Here is a 13254-nt window from a genome sequence, read left to right on the forward strand (position 1 = left end):
AAAATACTCATCCTTGTCTGAGTCAAGGTGCAAAATATTTAAAGACTGAAGATGAAGCCACAAAATCAAATTGAAGTCGGTAATGTACATTGCCATCCATTAACTCCGGAAGGACAGTAACATCAAGAATGGGCTTGAACGGAGGATCCCTTATGTATATCGTTGATATTGCGTATCTGTCGTCCTTTATGATCATGTTGTGCAACAAAGCGCACGCATATACAACTCTCCTAATCTTATCTACAATCCTAGCACACATAGGTCGATTAAGAATACCCATTCCCCCTTTAGGACACTGAAAGCTCGTTCCCCGTCTTTCCTTGTTGACCCTAAAGCCTTCTTGAACCTCTTTTCACTCGGCTCGATGAGATATGCAAACGTTTTCGCAAATGTCGACCAAGCAGGATAGATCCTATCAGTAAGATAGTTTTTTTTGCTTGTATAATCATCAAAGTACATGAAATGGATACTTAGGGGCGGTTCCATTCCTTTCGGTGAAATGTAGTGGGGATTGTTATAGAGCAGTGATGTTGTTCTTTAACCCGGGCGAAGCACAAAGCGCATGCCAAATCCATAAATCTTGTGAGGCAAGTGCTTTGACCATGATCGTAGAGTATTGATGATCACCTCTTTTATATTGGTCACGCAACTTCATGGGACACATTCTCTCTCTAAGTGAGATGCGTACCGTTAAGGCTGCACAACATCCTGGGAAGGTGATGCTTTTGTTCGTGTGCTTGAAGCGCAACGTCGTGGCTAGTCAACCTACGAAAGAACTCTCTGCCTATAATTCAATCATCGCATTACAAAAATATTCCAAACATTCACGGGAAGTCCTTTGGGACATACATAAATACTTATCGTATTCGTCTAGGTTACCGGTTGCTGCAAGTTGTTTAACGGCTGATATTATTTTTTGTAGCAACATAAAACTCTTTTTCATCCTCTCGTCCACGCCCTCTTGAATCCATTATATTTTTCTTCTATATCACCGACAATTTTTAAAAACAAACGTTTTGACATACGCTACCTTTGAAGAAAAATATCTTCGTTATATTTCGAGTTGTCGACAAAAAAAATTAAAAAATTAAAAAAATAAAAAATTTTTGCATGAGTATGATGACCTCGTTCACGATCACGTGGCATATATCTTTTTTTGGATGTCACTATGTCTTCCATCTTCAAGTTGGTCAATGACATTCTTGAAAAAAAAAATTTATATTCTGCTATTGTTTGAAAAGATTTCGTTGTCGTCAGCAATAAAATGAATGAACAACCCGAGCCCATCGACAGAGAAATTCATGCTGTAGAAAATATAAAATTTTGTGAAGAATGTGCTTGAGAAATGAAGATGATAACGTCGACTGTGTTTGAAATATATTACACGACATATGACGTATTTATTTATAGGGGGTATAACTTTTTTTATTATTAAATTCCGAGTTCCAACGACGATGTTAACCACCAATGGCTAGATTCACATCGAGTATTATAACCCGATTTCTCATTCAATTTCGACAAACAAGTGTGGCGATGATATTACAAAATCGACCATACTCGATTTGAGGTGCCTGATGGCGCCCCCCCCCCCCCCCATACTATCACTGATACGTTCAGTTCATATATTTGAAAAAAGAAATAATCAGTCTTTATAGATCTTTAATTTTTCAGTATGAAAAGACACTATAAAAAAAATTAAAATTAAAAATCTTTAAAATCACCTAAACATTTGTATATTTTGCTTAAATTGTAATAAAGAATAAATTATCAAACCACTTACTCCACTTCCTTTAAAATTTACCATTATATCTATCAAAAAATTCATATACAGCAAAGGCTTGTTTGATATTAGATAATGTAATAAGCAAGAGAATAAAATGAAAGAGAATGGAATAGACCATTATCATTTCATTGTTATGTTTGGTTAATCTTTGAAAATGAAATGTATCATTTCATTGTTATTGTGTTATTTGTTATGCGGAAAAAGATTTAAAAAACTGAAATGCAATTCATAAAACATGACAAAAGAATCTATTCTTCAAAATAATTTACCAATTTTCACAACATTATCTAATTACTATACATACTAAATTAAACATGTTTTGCTATTTATATAAACAAATATCAGTAGATCGAAATATAGAATGATATAAATAAATCACAATTGAATTAGAAGAAAATTTTATTAAGCATGTTTTATATTGCTACGTTGTGCTGTAAGAATTATAAAATAAATGTTCAAAGACAAAATAGAGAATCAACATGGAAACAAGGTAGGGGAAAAAGAGTGAATGGGAGAATTGGAAATAACTATTTTTAGAAGGAAAGCTATTCCTTAGAGCATTCTCCCCATACCTCAATCTTTTTAATTAAATTGAAAAATACTATATTTTTTCTCTCTTTTTTAATTAAATAATATTTTTTTTATACTTTAACAATCATTGTTTTCTCTCTTCACCCTATAATTATAAAAAATCACTATATTATCCCAAAATTTACATAAAATCACTACCTTTTCTCTCTCCACTCTACAATTTTCAATCACAACCACTCAAAACCCTACCATATAATTTACAAAGTCCTCTCACAAAATTTTAGGGGATCGAATGAGAATAGGGCTGTCACTTCTACCCGAAAAACCTCATACCCGAACCCAAAAAACCCGAACCCGAGAAAAGACTAACCTGAACCGAAGTATTTCGGGTTGGTTCTTGGGTTTGATTTATAAGTTTCGGGTCAACCCGAATAAACTTTTAGTTTTGAAATTTAATATATTTTTAGGTATAATAAACTTAGTATTAGTCAATAAAGTTATCAAAATATGCCTAATCAACTGTTGTCATTCCAACTATTATTGATTGTTTATTGTTAATTTATGTTTTCCCGTTTATTACTAATAGCAACCATAATCGAACAACCTCGTGTCTGATTGAAGATGATTATGGTTCAAGTTTGTTACTTAGTTTTACTCTTCTTTTGAATTATTTTATGACTTTATTAAGTTATGTGGGTTTATTATTTGATTATTTATGTTACGAACAAAAAAGAATATGTTGTTTTAATTTTAGCATTGAAGTTTTTAAACTTTTTTGTTTTTTGTTTCATATTTTTAGGATACTTGAAACCCGATTAACCCAACCCGAAAAAACTCAAACCCGAAAAACCCGTGATATATTTGGATTGGGTTTCGAGTTAGTATTTAGAACACCCCTAGATAAGAATGCTCTTAGGTAATGGCCCATTCCATTCCATTTCATTTTTCAACCAAACACACCTATTTTTCTTACGTTTGAATGAGTTGTTCTATTCCGTCCTTCATTACCCTATACCACACGCTACCTAATTAAATTATCTAAAATTGTTTTCTATATAACGCATCATCTATTAAGATTGAGAAAGGGATATAATATCTAAATGGTATGCAGAGGCGATGAAACCAAATGTTCGTCGACTTAAAGAAATTGAAAATATACATAACCTAAATTGATGCAGCACTTGTATATTTTATATAGCAACAAAAATAACAAAGCAAAAGGAGAAAGCAATAATAATAGAAAAATAAAAACATTCCCTTTTGCTTTTTCTCCATACTCCATAATCCATCTGCAGTCACCAGGTAAAAATATAAATGTTTATTCACCAAATAAAACAAAAAATAAAAAACAGCTTTCGAACATCTCGGAGTCTTTCTTTATAAATAGAAAATCCTTGCTAACATATTCATTTTTCAATCTACTATTATTTTCTCTATGATCTACTACTGTTTCTATTGGTAGATTTGTCGGCACACTCACACGTGTTCCTTTCTTTGAAACAATAATAATATTATTAAATAATTTAACATTATTATGTACTTAATGAATTAAACTTAACCAACACAAAAGAGAACATTATAATTTATAAATAAACCAATTTAATGATCTCTAATAGCTTTTCAGCGGTTTATTCAGTGTTTGTCGTTAAAAGAAAAGAAAATAAAATAGTTATACTTACCACGTCAAGCTGGATAATCGAACGGCAGAGGTGAAACCGAGGCAGAATCAAGTAAATCACGACGCACAAACCCGTAGTTACGCAACACTTGATTATCAGCAAAATTCAAAACCTTCTGCATAGCGTCCCAACAACTCCGACCCGAATACATCTGGTTATGTTGCCCACTACACGGCTGACACCCTGTAAAATGAGTAATAAACGGCCGCCGCCAGCTAAACTTCCCATACCCAGCCTCTTTCAAATACGGCTCCCACATCGCAGCATAGCCCTCACTCACTTTCTCCCCATGCCGCCTCCTTAAACTACGCACCCTTCGTTCTATGTTGTGGTATTTGTCGGTTATGTTGTCCAATGTCTCAACTATTTCCAACCAATACCCTTCGAAATAATACTCCCCTTCCACGTAGATTTTATTCCCCCATTTTTCCTTTTCTTTTAATAACAAATAAACCAAACCCGTTTGATCATCGGATTCAGGGAAAGATTTATCTTTGCATGTTTCTCTTAATATGTCGCCCCATTTTTTATAATCCGGAGTCTGGGGCCCCATACCCGACCAAACATCCATGAAATCAAGCGCCCATTGGCTATTTCGGATCAGAAAAACACCCGCGTTTAAACTCGTCCAACTCTTCTTCTCGTAAATCAGCTTCGGCCAGCCGTGCACGACAAAATTATGATCCTTGTAACGTTGTAACGGTAGCTTGAAATCCATGTCAGTGAAGGCCGCATCCGAGTCCACCCACCATATCCACTCGGCTTCCGGGTGGGCCAACATTGCGGCCCGAACCACCGGGATTTTGGCCCAGAAGGTGTGCATTTGGGGGTGGAGTAAAACATTATTGTAAAATATATCATACCCGTGGATCCGACAGTAGTCCACTTTGTTTTTGAAAAACCTCAACAGCAAATGATCGCCGGTTGGGTTTTTACACGGGCCGGGTTGCGACCCGGATATCACAACCACCCGTTCTTGACCCGACCCGAATGAAGGGTGTTGTTTTAGCCACTCTTTTCTTTTCTCGTCCCAGTTTTTAATCCGGTGGTTTATGGTGTACCCGAGTGTCGGGTCGTCGTAGAAATTCGGGTCGGGCGGATCGGATCGTAGATTTAAACTGTTGAAACCGCCGGTACAAACGTCTTCGGTGACAGATACAGAGGATTTAGGATCGGAAACCGACGTTTCATAATTGGGTGTTTGAGGGTTTGAGAAAGTAGAGAAAGTCCAGACGAGAAGCAAGGCGGCGACGGCGCCGGAGAAGAAAATGAAGGCGTCGGAAGCGACGGAGAACGACGACGACAGCCGCCGTACGCCGGCGTTGTTTCGTGCAGGCTGAGCAGGAAATGGTGACTGGAAAACCTCCGGCGACTTCATTTGAGAAAAGGGGTTTCGTCGGTGAAGTAAGTGTGAGTGGTGGTTGAATAAAGGTAGAGAGGGGTGGCTTTAATGGCGTTGGAAGGTGGGACCCACTGCGTTTAACCATGGTGGGTTACTTGAATGGACACGTACTTGATGGTCATGTGAGATTGCTTGCTTGGTTGGGTGTTTGATACCTCTTGGCTCTTTCAATTATTTACGCTTTCATCCAAGTTTTAACTTTTTCATGTTTTTCTTGTTGACAGAAGAAGAGTATGAAATTATATCAAATGCCCGTTAGAAACTTTTTTTATTAAAATAATTAAGAGTATTCGCAATGGATTCCCTAAAGTATCTAAGGGAGTTCTCTATTTTTTAGAGATGGTTAAAAATGATTGTGAGAGAAGGAGAGAGAAAATATTACTGTTCATGGTTAAATTTGGATAAGCGCATTGTTCATCTCTATAATTTTTTAATGTTTTTTAAAATGGTTGTGAGTGAATGAGAGAGAAAAGATAATGATAAAAGTATAAAAAAGTATTATTTAATTGAAAATGAGAGAGAAAAGATAATGTTTTTAGTGTAATTATAAAGATGGACATGAAGAATTAATTGGAAATGCTCTAAGCATTTGAAAATGTTGACAAAAAGTTTAAATAGTTAATGATCATTGAATGAAAAAGATTACGGCTAAGATTAATTTGTTATTTGGAAAACTCATTATTAAAGATACAATTATTAAATTTTGAAATGGATTTGGAATGATCAACTAAGTAACGCTGGGTACTTACGCGGCCCCTATTGGCTAAAGGTAGCCCGAGCCGGGCACGATTCCGGATGGACGGAGCCCTAATGGTCCACCTATTGAGGGATTCCTCGGATAAAATCCGACCCCGACGCCCGCCAAATGGCACGATAGTGAGGAGCCGATAAAACCGGGTGAGATCAAGACTCGAACCCTGACAAGCCAGGATCATCTCTCATATCTCGCACATAAATTAAATTAAGTATTTATTTAAGCAAATTTGAGAGGCTGAAGATTAAAGATAGTTTTAGTTTCTATTGTATGAAATATATTAAAATCTATCGATTGATGTTAAAGATTAAAAAAAGATTGTATTAAACTTGAAAAGTCAATATGATACTAATTTAAAACATGTTATATGTCTAAAAAAATTTCTTATATTAATTTGATAGAATCCTAAAACTTTTAATTCTTGAGCTATTTTATTTTTATTGAAGTTATTGTTATTTCAAAGAAACCATTCTCACTTTATTGGGGACTAGGGTGGTAAGATGGTTAAAATGTAAAGAGAAAACTGCGAGTTTCGTTCCTGTGGCTTGTTCAAATCTGCGGTTTTAGTCCAATGGTTTCAAATTTACGATTTTCATCCCTGTGGTTTCATTTCACTTGCAATTAAACTCGATCACACTAACCCCGTTAAGTCTGGCCGTTAACGTGAGGGGCAATTTTGTCCTTTTTTCTCCCCAAATAAACCCCAGCTCTAATTCACAAGCCCCCTCACGTGAGAGGGCTGGGGTGTATGGGGAAAAAAGGACAAAAATGTCCCAAACGTGAGGGCACGCTGATGGGTTTAACGGTCAAACTTAACAGGGTTAGTGGGATCGGGTTTAATTGCAAATGAAATGAAACCACATGAACGAAAATAGCAAATTTGAAACCATTCGACTAAAACTTCAGATTTGAACAAACCACATGGACGAAAACCACAGTTTACTCAAATGTAAAATAAAAGATTAAGGGTTAAAACCCATAGTATGTAAATATTTGGTAGCTATCTTGATGATGGGACAGTCATTGGAGATTCAATGGAGGTGGCTAAAGTGCTGGATATCATTAAGGTGACGGGTCCAACTTTGGGTCTTGAACTGAATATTAAGAAAACTGAGCTATTTTGGCCTTCTTGTGATGGTACGAAGTCTCGTGACGGTTTATTCCCTGCTGACATCGGGAGACCATTATTAGGGGTGAAGCTTCTTGGGGGAGCTGTTAGTAAATACACCGGGTTTATTAAGGGTTTGGCAAAGAAGAGAGCTACTAATGCTGTTGATTTGATGCATCTTCTCCCAAAACTTGGTGACCCGCAGAGTGAGTTACTTTTGCTTCGATCATGTATGGGTATTGCTAAACTTTTCTTCGGTTTGAGAACATGCCAACCTGTACACATGATGGAGGCAGCGGTGTTTTTTGACAAGGGATTGCGTGAGGCGATCGAGGACATTGTAGTTTGTGGAGGTCCTTTCTTAGGAGACCTCCAATGGCAACTTGCTTCCTTACCCATTAAGAATGAGGGTTTGGGTTGTATTCGGCAGTAGAGGCTTCCTCTTATGCGTTTGTGGCCTCGAGAGCCCAATCGTGGGTGCTTCAGGATCACATTTTGCGAGACAGTGGTATATGTGGGATGGATTCTGATTATTCTTGTGCTCTGGCTTGTCTTCGTGATATGATTCCAAGCTTCGATTTTAGCAGTTTCTCTAACAAAGAGACCGCCCCTCTAAAGCCCAGCATGCATTGGCGAGCACTCTTTTTAGTAAAATTGTTCACGACATGGAGTCACACTTTAACATGACAAGCAGACAAAAAGCCATTTTTGAGTGTCTACAAGCACCACATGCTCAAGATTTTCTTCTTGCTATCCCTATAGATGGGTTAGGCCAGCATATGTCTCCAGTGGAGTATCATAGTATCCTTAAGTATTGCCTTATGATTCCTCTATTTCCGGATGATGAGATATGTCCTGTTTGTCGTAAAGCGTGTTTAGACTCATATGGGGAGCACGCGGTGCACTGTAAAGAGCTCCCGGGGTTCAAGTACCGACACGATCTGGTTAGGGATGTGCTCTTTGATATATTCAGGCGAGCTGGAATTTCTATTAAGAAAGAAGCACCTGTGAATTTCCTGACTGACCCGTCGGAGGGAAGATCATCTCTTCGACCCGCTGACATTTTGGTGTTTGGATGGATAGGAGGGAAACACGTGTGTGTGGATTTAACAGGGGTTTCTCCTTTGGTGGGCTTAGGGAGTAGTGGTTTCGCGGTCGGTTAAGCCGCATTAAAAGTTGCTTCAAGTAAGGTGGCAAAACATGAAAAGGCGTGTCTTGACAACCAACATGTATTTATTCCTTTTGCTTTTGACACTTTTGGTTTCCTCGCGCCTGAAGCTGTGGAGCTACTTATCCGTGTTCAGCGGGTCATGCATAGTAATGTTATGACTCCAAGATCAGCAAATATAGTTTTTAAAAGATTGGCTTTTGCGATTCAAAAAGGGGTAGCGGCGCAGCTTGTTGCCCGCTTGCCTTCTGTTTCGATGTAATCCAATAAACAATATGTAATTATGTATAGAATTTAATATTGTTTAAAAATAATATGTTATTTTAATAAACAAAAGGTGAAGACTTAAATTACTATTGTGATTTTTCTTCCCGGGTATGAAATCAATGAAAATCTAACTTCAAGCCATTTAAAAGATATTATAAATGCTTAAAAAATTACAATATATACTAACATTTATTTATGCAAATAGTAAATGGTAACCAGCATAAAGAGGATAAAAGTTTTTAGACCGGGCGTTGTGGTCTGTCAAGCCTGCCGCAAACAGGGTCACACAATTCAGCGTGATCACGCACACCACAACAGGCTGGCGCAATGGCTGCCGACAAAAGTCTGGTGCAAGCCCACTCGAGTGAGAAACTCTTCGTTGAACATGTGAATGTGTGCGAAAATAGCTGTTGGAAGCTTAAAAAGATGTTTTTTTAAATCTATTTAACACCCCATTTAATCTATTTAACACCCCATTTACCCTTTACAAAATTATACCCTACCTACCACATTATTTAACAAATCTACCACAATCTCCATTTCTCTCATATAAAGGGATAAAAGTTTTTATGTGTAATGGGCATTATAGGATTGGAAAAAGTCCCCAATATCATCCCATATATAAGAGATTTATAAGTGTATGGACGTTTTTACGATAAAGCTTATATATATCTTAAATGATAATGATGAAATAGACATTATCCATTACACATACACTTTACTAAAAAGGATAATAATGATGTGATAAAAAATGTTTTTTAAAAGACATTAACAATTACTCATGTCTCATAGTCAAGACATAATATTTGTATCTTTTGAAGTAGATTCACATCATAAAAATTATTTTCTTTAAAAAGAGAAATTTTGTTTGCGTATGCTTTCAAACAACATAAAACAAAAAAGAACTGAGAGAACGTTTATATATCATATATTGATTAAAGCTATACTCACGACAATCCTAAATGATTTTTTTACAACAAATTTTTACCAAAAAATTCTACTAACCTTGCATTTATAATGATTTTAACCCATCATCTTAGGGAGGCCAATGGGATTGGGAGATTATGGGTTCAAGTACGCAAACAATATAAGTTTGCTGTTCTAAAAAAATCAAGTGTGTTTTTCTTTCTTTTTCTTTTTAAAAAAAATAGGGTTTGAGGAAAAAGTATTTACTAAAATGAAGAGCTTCAATTAATTCATCCCATTTTCTTCAAAGTAGTTCAAATTTTATTTTGCCGAAAACTGCTTTTTATATTATTTTTTTTATGTAACTATTATTATCGTTGTTTTATTAATTGCTTTGTATTGTTACTTAATTTAAGGGTATTTAAAATTTGAACTGATTTAAAATTGATACTAGTGTTGTTGATGCTGTTCGGTCACTTTCAGTTTGGTTCGCCATTGATGTAGGGTTGTTCACGAGTCGAGTCAGGATAGTTTCGAGTTCGGGCTCGAAATTAAATGAGGCAACTTTGCTAGGCACTAGCTCAATTTTGAAGTGAAACGAGTATAAGATCGAGCCAACAAACCGAGCCATGACTCAAGCCGAGCCTGGGCTGATTTTGGCTCGGTTACAAATATGATCCAAATCAGCTCAGGATGTTTCTAATCAACCTTTTATAGCTAATTTTATTCGAGCTTTTATCGAGCTAGCCACGAGCTCGAGCTTCGAGCTTTTTTAACAGCCATACATCGATGTTAGTACAATACCGACACTCGATAAACTTTTTAAAAAATATTTTAGTTTGAAAACAACTCTGTTTCAACAAAATTCATGCCGAATTGTCAAGAAAAAAAAAACTAAACACAACTGCATATTCAACTTTTTAAAAAGATTTGACAAACGCAAGTTGTTTTGAAACAAAGTTGTTAAAATAAAATATTTTTTCGATATAATAAGTGGTTCGATTGTCATACCGTAGTGACGAACCAAACCGAGTGTGAGCTGAGAGCATCGATAATAAATCCAATTCAAGTTTTAAAACACCCTTAATTGAAAAAACGTCTTGAAGAAAACATTAATAAAGCAACAAATAAAAACAACAAAGATATCTAAGCCCAAAAAAAATAATAAGATAGAGTTTTTCCAACGACTAACGACGTTAAGATTGTATTAGTCAGGATCCGTTGATGGAAAATATTTAAAAGGTGGAACAACAGACAAATATTTCATTAGTTGAGAGTGATGATAACCAATAGTTAATACTGGAGATTATTTAAATACAATAACCCTTTAGATTTCATTGTCAACTATGTGTTTTAGAGAATTCTGCAACATTAAAAATATCAACTAGATTAGTTCCATCCAATATGAACGTTTATGTCCAATTGCTGCTCATGCATTCATCATCATTCAAATATGCCCACATACTAAGGTTTTAGGTTAGAAGTTGCATACGATTAGCTTTAAATCACGAGTAGATGATCATAATACATCCATTTCCTTGATTATTAACCTTCAACTTCATGAATTTCATATCATCGATCACCCTCCTCACACTCCATACGCGCACACGACCACATTGTATTTTGACATAAATAAAAGGGTTTACTCTTCATTTGACCCCTTTTGATTAGTCATTAAGTTGGGAATGCTCACGTGGCAACATTAGCCCCTCAAATTCTAAATGCTGAATTAATATTATTTTTTTTGTGAAAGACCAATATGATTAAAGATAAACAAAGGGGCGGATTGCAAGTCGCAAAGCCCGAACATACAATGAAAAGAGAGCCAACCAAACAAACTATAAAGGAAAGTTAACAAAATTAAACAAGCACCAATCTTCTGACTCAATCTCATTCTTCGATTCCAGTTGCTCACACATAGAAAAGAAGCCGCTTTTATATCATTGACCAACTTGTTCACTGATACCGTCTTGTTATTGAAAATCTTGTCGTTTTTAGCTCTCCAAATTAACCAACATGTTATTAGTGATATAGCTTGAGTCACCTCACTCTCCATTTTATTTTTCTTTTGTTTGTTTAGATATCCCAAGACATCTTTAACTAAATCAAAATAGGATGAACCTGAAAATTTTACCCATTTACGAATAATAGACCAAATCCATTTAGCTACCTGACATTGGACCATGTGATGAACATTTGATTCTGGAAACATACCACAAAGTACACACTTATCATATCCCACATTAATACCTCTTACCGACAAGGTTAACTATGTAGCAACCCGCTCTAGGTGTAATCTTCAAATAACGCAATTCTCCTTTAACGAGATACATTTCATCCAGAAGTTACCTTCTGCCACTTGATGATTCAAATTGTCTAGTTTCCATCTCAAATTTCTAATTATACATATACTAGCTTTTGAACCCGTGTATTACATGAGATTTATCAAACGATAAAAACAAATAAGGTCCGTTATTTCAATTGTGATTCTTAAAATACCTATGAATTAATTTAATGTAGACTTAAAGGAAAAACAAACGGGTAAAATCACTAAAATAGCATGGTTTTGGAAACGCCGGGTGTGAATTTGCAAGAAATTTAAAAAATGTGCTAAAGTTACGTAGTTGATCAAACTTCATGTATGAAAATGACACTATGTTATAAAATCGACACTATGTTATAACCCGCTTGACAAAATGATTTTGACCCATGACCCATGAATATTTAGAATAAATGAGATAAACGATTAGAAATTATAAGAAATGTAGGCTTGACACCTAAGCTTTAACATTTTATTTTATTAGTATTGTAAGATTTATAAAAATTATATTTTCCCAAAAATGGGATGTTACAAAAAGTGAAAAAAGATATCGCCAAAAAAAATGTACTAGATCTTACAAACAGTTTATCGTTTATATATTAACTACCCTTCAAACTTATGATAAATTAATAATTATGCTAGAGATAATAAAGAAAAACAGATTAGCCAAACCGAAACTGGAACACTGAACAAGTCGGTTTGTACTTTTATAAAAACCGAGGTGTATAAAGCAATAACCTTTTTACTCATGAAAATGCATACATTTTATCACATCCACACATCCTATGGTTATTAATACGAAGAAATTTGGTAGAGCCATAAGACGTTGATTGTACAATACACGTAATAATTGCCTTCACGAGATGTGTTGGGGTTTTGGATGCAGAGGCGTAATTGGGGCATTGCTGCAGGCCCATTAGGCCCACTAAATCATGTGGAGACTGGAGAATAATGTCCATTTTAAACTCTTAAAAGAAAGTTATTAAAAATGAATACTTTGTCAGATAGGATGCCAAAGCTCTCGTAGCTCAGATGGTTAGAGCACCCGTTTAGTAAGCGGGAGGTCTTGAGTTTGACTCTCAACGAGAGCATGTTTTTTTTTTCTTTTTCAAATTATAATTTTCTTTACGTTAAAAACATGCATGTATGTATGTATGTATGTATGTATGTATTATTATTATTATTATTATTATTATTATTATTATTCATGTGTGGGTTGAAGATGGAAACATAAAAAGGTTGTCATTATTAGTATTGTTATGTCTAAGTCATGGGAAACTGAAGTCAACCCTATTTGCATGCCCAATCCATATCACGACCTCACGGGTCAGTCCAT

The 13254-nt window shown here is 35.5% G+C and overlaps 1 non-coding gene and 1 pseudogene across 2 annotated transcripts; one reads left to right on the forward strand and one right to left on the reverse strand.

Moving 5' to 3' along the window:
• Positions 1 to 3483: 3483 nt before the first annotated feature.
• On the reverse strand, positions 3484 to 5371 carry LOC143595883 (galactomannan galactosyltransferase 1 pseudogene; annotated as a pseudogene). The gene is made up of 2 exons (XR_013146607.1): positions 3994 to 5371; positions 3484 to 3603 (listed from the first exon to the last, which is right to left on the reverse strand). The product of XR_013146607.1 is annotated as a galactomannan galactosyltransferase 1 pseudogene (transcript).
• A 7564-nt stretch (positions 5372 to 12935) lies between these two features.
• Positions 12936 to 13009, forward strand: TRNAT-AGU (transfer RNA threonine (anticodon AGU)). Its single transcript has one exon. It is a non-coding gene; the product is annotated as a tRNA-Thr (tRNA).
• The last annotated feature ends 245 nt before the right edge of the window (positions 13010 to 13254 follow it).

Source organism: Bidens hawaiensis, unplaced genomic scaffold (assembly GCF_021521415.1).
Source record: "Bidens hawaiensis isolate Kalapana, Puna unplaced genomic scaffold, B.hawaiensis_p1.1 tig00045622_1, whole genome shotgun sequence".
Taxonomy (NCBI): Eukaryota; Viridiplantae; Streptophyta; class Magnoliopsida; order Asterales; family Asteraceae; genus Bidens; species Bidens hawaiensis.